Below are 7,406 nucleotides of genomic sequence, written 5' to 3'. Positions count from 1 at the left end.
GTTCACTTGTACTCCACCGTTTGTGTCACTTCTGGTTGCCAAAAACCAAGATGGCGAGTGCCATATGGTTAGGGAAGTCAGAAAGTATTGAGATGGGTGGTCTTTTTATGGTATTTGATTAGAATGAGACAACAATCTTTTCAATCAACTGCTAAATTATAACGTGTTGTAATGCATCTATAAATTGTTTCATCAAAACTAACAATGGCATCCATATACTGTGGAGAGTAGAGACCCATTTAAACTGTTCATATTGGTTATTAAGGGAGGAGCAAAGATATTTTCAGCAATGAAATGAGATTAAAACAGATGCATGATGCACAGAGAGCACAGAGCTGTCACTGCAGAGCAACATGATGGCCTCATCATAAGAAGCTTTGTTGTTCAGAGCATCATTTTCATGAGCAATATGACTTAACCTATACTACCAATCTGAAGTATTACGACTGCAGATCATTTCATGATGGACATCCTCACTCGGACTGAAAGCATCAACCCTGTGTTAAAGCCGTATTAACCCACTGTGATACACGCATCCATCATTACGATTAATGTGTGTCTCTCGCTCCCTCTATCTGATATATATATATATATATATATATATATATATATATATATATATATATATATATCAGATATATATATATATCTACGCTTCACTCCATAAGAAATCTCCTGTTTGTATATGTATATATATATATATATATATATGTACATTATATATGTATATATATATATACTGTGTGTGTATATACATATACACACAACGTGTATATATATATATTATATATATATATATACGTACAGTATATATGTACATATATATATATATATACACATATATACATATATATACTGTGTGTGTATATACATATACACACACGTGTATATATATATATATATATATATATATATATATACATACACACACACACACACAGTATATATATATATATATATATATATATATATCTATAGATAGATATATATCTATAGATATATATATCAGACATATATCTACGCTTCACTCCATAAGAAATCTCCTGTTTGTGTGTATATATATATATATATATATATATATATATATATTTATACGTACAGTATATATGTACATATATATATATATACACACACATACATACATATATACAAACAGGGGACTTCTAATGGAGTGAAGCGTAGATATATGTCTGAACACAAATTAAGATATAAAGTACAGTTGAACAAAAACAATATGAAACACAAGCGTGACTGTAGAGACATGAGCTCTACAGCAGAGGATGCACATGTTCTAACAGTGACAAGAACACAGAGCTTTTGAAGAGGAGAGAGGCAGAGAGAGGGACGAAGAAGAGGGGGGTGGTTCCTCTGATGAAGGGGCTTGATACGGGCCATTTGTGTTGTCGATGAAGGCCGTTTGACAACAGGACACAGAGGCTCTGTTGGGTGTGAACGCTACACGTTGGTTGGACACCACACTATTTCTGTCACTCCATAGAAAATGGAATATGGTCATTTCTTCTACAGGTGTTATGAATTGACTTTCCTTCCACTCATACCAAACCTTTTCCCCATGTGGCTCTAATTTAAGATTAAGCTTGCCCCAGTTTGTGTTTCTCCTGTATGAAACCTTTTTTTCATTGGCTTTTACGATCCAGCCATGAAAGTCTTAGCCTTCCTCACAAATACAGGACAAAGTTTCAAAACCCTTGCAGGTTAGTTGCTAACACTGGAGATATTTCCAGAATGCTCAAAGACGATAGAAATATTCCATCCGTTCAGTACATCTCTAACCAATCTCACCTAAACTTCAATCTGTGACTGGAATATAATCCGAAATGAAAGTCTCAAAGTAAAAGCACTGATTTCAGGAGGAAGTACGAACTGGGCCTACTCCATGTGAACTCCCAAATGCCCTATGATATGTTGTCACTTAGCAATTAATTCCAGGGAGGCCCTTTGGGATTTTGTTCCCATCTGAACGTGTCATGGTGTTATAATTCTCCTCTGTGGACACGACCATGAACCATTCGTACAGATGTTGAAATTGCTACCCTTAGGGTGCACGAACACAGAACAAATCATATGCGACAACAAGGTTTGTCCTCCACTCACGACTCACAATGACAGAAACAAACACAATTTTAAAAAGCCATATATTATAACAGCTTATTATTATCATTATTAAGTGATTGTCAGGCCACTTGAAAGGAGCAGAACAAGCCGTTAAGACAACATTGACATATTAACACCTTATAAACGTGTTAGCGAACAACTAGCCATACATATCCAGCAGACACATTAGCATTTATTTGAAATCTTTTCTTTTATGTATGTTTTGGCTCCTCAGGGAAATATCTGGCTCATTATCTTCTAAACGCTCCACTATGTTGCCCAACTAGTTGCTGACTTTCTCTGTGTGCTGTTGGGCACTGGGCAGGTAGCGTTCAGTGGGTTTATCATACGGAGATCTCCCTCATCCCCCTTAAATAACACTGAGACTGAACCAGAACACTTTGAGAGCTCTTAGAGTTGAGGGAACATGCTGAATGTGGTGCTAACTCATTGTGGGTATGAGTAATATGAGAGGGTCATATTACACACAGTAAATGAACACTGTCATATTCATTGAATGTGTTTATGTAACTCTGTTCATCTGGTCACATGACATCTATTGCTTCTGTCCATCCGGGGAGAGGGATCCTCCTCTGTTGCTCTCCTGAAGGTTTCTTCACTTTTTTCCCCTGAAAGGATTTTTTTCTGTTTTTTTGGGAGTATTTCCTGATCCGATATGAGGTCAAAGGTCAGGGATGTCGTATGTGTACAGATTGTAAAGCCAAAATTTGTCATTTGTGATTTTGGGCTATACAAAATAAACTGAATTGAATTGAACAGGTTTCTATTTTTTAAATATTGATTGTTCCCAATTTTAAACATAAATCCTGTTCTGAAACGTAGACGACCTCTAGCTTCATGCTAAACCCAAAGCGTTGCCACATCGAGGCTGTATGTCACCAGAGTTGTTATCGTTGTACCTCTTGTGAATGGTGCACGTCTTGGTAGAGACTGGCGGAATGTATCTGTTTTTTGAAAAATGGAGAAGAGAAAATTACACCGATTATGAAGCTCTCCAACACAAGCTGGCTTTTATACACAGGGGCGTGACAATGAAACCACATGAAAACTGTTGTAGAAGCTATTTTATTGAAGTGAGTTTTAGTTTCCTCTGGTAAACAGCAGATATGTCTGGGCTTTTATTGTGAAAGGGGAGAACAGAAGGAGTGGGTTTTGTCTTTGTCAACGTTGAAAGGAGTAATAAAGCCTCTGTGTTGAATATGTCTTTTCTGCACAACGTGATTGGTCGATGCCTTTATTTGCGTGAAACTCAGTGAAAAATGAAAACTCAGAAAAAATGTTGCACCGCATAATATACACATTCTGTGTGAAACTATTCATAACAAAAACAACAAATATGTATTGATCTGCAAATCAACTCCACACAAAAACAAAGCACCCCCGGTGTGTAGTGCTCTTCCACATGCACGCTTTAAATCCAAAACAATAGGAAAACGAGACCTGAAGAAACATCCGGTGTTTTAATTTGAGAGAACGACGATATTTACTTATGCATCAGTGGCAGCGACCTGCTGATGAAAGAGCGTCAACAAGAACACCTCGGGCTGACACATCTGAGCTCACTCCAGACGCCACAGTTCATAACGTTCAGCGTCGAAGAGTAAAAGAATCAAGGGCGCTTCTCATCTGAGGTTAGGTTAAAGGTGACGCACTTAAGTGCAACCCCGAGAGACTTCGTCGTGAGCCTTGGATTACAAAACTGCCTGTTGTCTCTGCTGTGATTTCATAAGAGGCTTTTGAGAAGTGTATCGCTGTGTGTGTGTGTGTGTGTGTGTGTGTGTGTGTGTGTGCCGTTACAACACTGATCTTCAGCACTGATCCAGAAGTCTGAGGGCAACAACACTTGTCGTTAAAGGCATGTCATTCAGCACAGCGAAGAATCCTGTTTGTAAACAAAGCCATGGCAACCCCGGGACGCCGCTCTCTCACGCTCGCAGACACCAGATCGCTCCCGCACACACACACACACACACAAATGGAGAAGCAGGGCTTATTCTAAACTAGTCCCCATCTTGTCATCTGCCTGGATATGACCCAGAAATACAGTCACCGGAACAAATAGGCCGCTGTCATATTAATCTCCACCTCTGTAAATTGATGGAAATATGATTTGGTGCGTTCACAGTAAGCCACGTCTCCCTGCTTCTGCCTCTCTCTCTCTGTCTCTGTCTGTCACTCATAGCGACCGCTTGACCTCCCCTTTACCAAAACCCCTTCTTCTTTCTTTGCCCCGTAGAGCATAATGCAACATAAAGAAAAATATATCACGGACCCTGTAATTGCACGCTCGATTCAAAAAGACATAAACAGGTAAAAGAAAAAGCCAAGCGTGGAGATAGAAAAGGAAAAAAACCCGGAGTATTCACATGCAGATATTCTGAGTGAAAAGCTCTGAATGGCGGAGTCGGACTGAAATTACAGAGATTCAGTAATTGCTGCTTCAGATGGAGCGCGGTGCTTGGCAGGTAGAGTCGGAGTCTGCAGAGATGTGCCCTCATTTCTACACCGACGAGGCGCTCACGCATGTGTGTGCGTGAGTCCTTTAAGGCATTTACGCGTGCTCAGTGTGTGAGTGTGTGTCTATATATGTGTGCACTTGTTTGTTTGTGTGTCAGACATGCGTTGTGTGTGTTTGAGAGGGGGGGGGGTAGGTTTGAAGGGTTAATTAATGTGCTGTCTTAAATGGTGTGCATTGACAGGAAGACAAGACAGGCTGTCCTTGCCATAATCACCTCTACACATGCTGCTCCACGCACACGCACACACACACACACACACACACACACACACACACGTCAGTAAAGCCAAATGAGTTTTCCCGTTGCTACAGCAACAGCATACTTTCATGTCAACTGCAACCTAGTTACTATGGTGATATGTATACAAGAGAAACTGTGCCGTCGTAGTCAAGGGCCAGATGACAGCATAGCGTGAGGGTGTGTGCACAGACACACCATGTCCTCTTCAACCATTTTGTTCCCTCACACACACACACACACGCACACGCACACGCACACGCACACGCTTGAGGCTTCAGGCTTCAGGTTCACACGCTGGTCAGGGAAGGCATACAGAGCTCCCATATCCTCCAGTATAATCTCTATACACTAAACACGAAGAGCCAGCATTGATCATTGCTGTTTGTCCCCCACCCCCAGCACCCTCGGGCAAGATGAAATCTAAAGTCTGCTGGCATCCGTGTTATTAAATCCTCCAGTATTAATTTAGCGCTAATTGAGTGAGGGATTCATTCCCGTTTACCCCGAGTATTTAATGGAGTGAAATCTGGATAGGAAAGCCAGTCTAAAGACTGTATCAAGACTTAAATCAAAGCAGAAATGCTGTTCCCACTGGGGAAGCGCGGAACGTCTGAGTGAAAGAGAACTATGAAAGCAGAGATCATCAACTATTGATAAGGCCGAATCTGGTACAGCTGTAGACAAAATACAGAATATGTTTGACTTCAAGTTGGATATGCTGCAAAGCGCTAATAACCGTTTGGCTGTGAAGCCAGTTAGAACCACACATGACGGAGGGAGTAACGGGCTGCGTGCGGTGTGTTGTTTTACAATACCAGTATTCAGAATGGGATTCATGAAACCCTATGGATTGGTCAGTGCTGGGTTAGGATTACACAATATCTGGAAAAACCCCGTACAGCCATACACTATGATATTATATGATGAAGGAAATAGGTATATTATTTCAGACATAATTATATGAAATAAATAACTTTTGGAAAATGATAGAATCATTTGGATGAGTACATCCTTTGTTTCACCTAATTGTGACACTGAAAAATGTAATATCAGGAACATATTTCCCTTGGAAGTCAACTTCAAAGAGTTCATGTGTGTCTAGAAAACCAGATCCAACAGCTCATATACTGTGAGAGAAAATAGCTTAATTACTGCTTGATAATTACATAATTTTACATTAAAAGTGGCCTTATATCTAGTGATTAAATTAAATTCAGTTTATTTTCTATATCACAAAATCACAAACTACCCTCAGAGGGCTTTACAATATGTACACATACGACATCCCTGACCTTTGACCTCACATCGGATCAGCAAAAACTCCCAGAAAAACAGAATAAACCTGATGACTGCTATTCACTCAAGTTATTGTTTGCTAGTTTTGCATATTACATATTACGAGCTGCTGCTTAGCCCTGAACTGATCTTAAAACATTGGACGTCATGCAAGAATATTTTGGTATTCTTATCATCATTTTCTAATTTTTTCGTATGGTAGGATTCATCAAATGCTCCTCACCATGATGAATTCCACCCGTGCATTCATGAGAATTGCACATCAGTATTATTCACGCTCCAAAAGTTCTGCTTTCAGAGATCCATAAAGGAAAGTGTGTGATATTTAACAGCGTCAGCAGCAGAATTAAAGGACCTGCTGAAGACCAGGAATGAGGACAACTAAAGAGAGCTGCTCATGCCGTGTTACCAGAGTCGTACTGTGGAGAGGAAATGGTCAGTCAGGAGGAACGGCTCGCCAGCAAGGCCGCCGTGGCAGGAGGGGCCAAATCATTTAGGATGTTCACATCCAGGCATTTATCAAATAGCCAATGTAAATTAATGGTGATATCGATCGGCCACGTGAATACTTCATCATATTAACCTAGAATCTGAATTCAAACAGGATAACACAATTATGAAGTGTAATATTTTCAAAAAAATTGCTTCAAAGTAATAAAGTATAGAATCCATTCATGACAAACGTTGTCTTGGATAACAGCAGAGTAACCACTCCTTATTGTCTTCGTGAGAGAAAATTCTAAATACTGTTGTAAAATTGCTGAATGCAATAAATATGCAGTAAGTTCTCCTGAATCATTCGTTACAAGATCAGTTGATACGAGTGCTTCCTGCATAAAGGCCATCAATGTATTAAAGTACTAGCTGGTAGCGTGACCTGTTGGTCAGTTCCACTGGAGACAGAATGTGTTGGATCGAGCTAACAGTCCAGAGCAGCCTTTTCATGACAATACAACCTTTGGCCAAGTGCAGAGAAATCCTGAAGTATGGTGAGCAGCTAGCTCGCAGCAGATACATTGTAGTCTCCTTACTGCATTGATTCTGCTCTTAACTTAAAAAAAACTACTTGGACGCACTTACGTTCAGCAAAATCGTCCATGTTCCTGATTAGGACAGGAAATATGGTTAAAGAATAATGCATGGAGTGAAGACCAGTCGGATCATGTGTTTTGGGTAACCACAAAGTAGATATCAGCCTTGAGCTCCTATCCAACG

At 39.9% G+C, this 7,406-nt stretch overlaps 1 protein-coding gene across 2 annotated transcripts in view; it reads right to left on the bottom strand.

Moving 5' to 3' along the window:
• LOC117727188 (forkhead box protein N3-like) overlaps nucleotides 1-7,406 on the bottom strand; it is a 58,847-nt gene that overhangs the window by 23,883 nt on the left and 27,558 nt on the right. The gene's annotated exons all lie outside the window — the stretch shown is intronic.

The sequence above is a fragment of the Cyclopterus lumpus genome, chromosome 24, assembly GCF_009769545.1.
Source record: "Cyclopterus lumpus isolate fCycLum1 chromosome 24, fCycLum1.pri, whole genome shotgun sequence".
Taxonomy (NCBI): Eukaryota; Metazoa; Chordata; class Actinopteri; order Perciformes; family Cyclopteridae; genus Cyclopterus; species Cyclopterus lumpus.
This window is presented reverse-complemented; position numbering and strand designations above follow the sequence as displayed.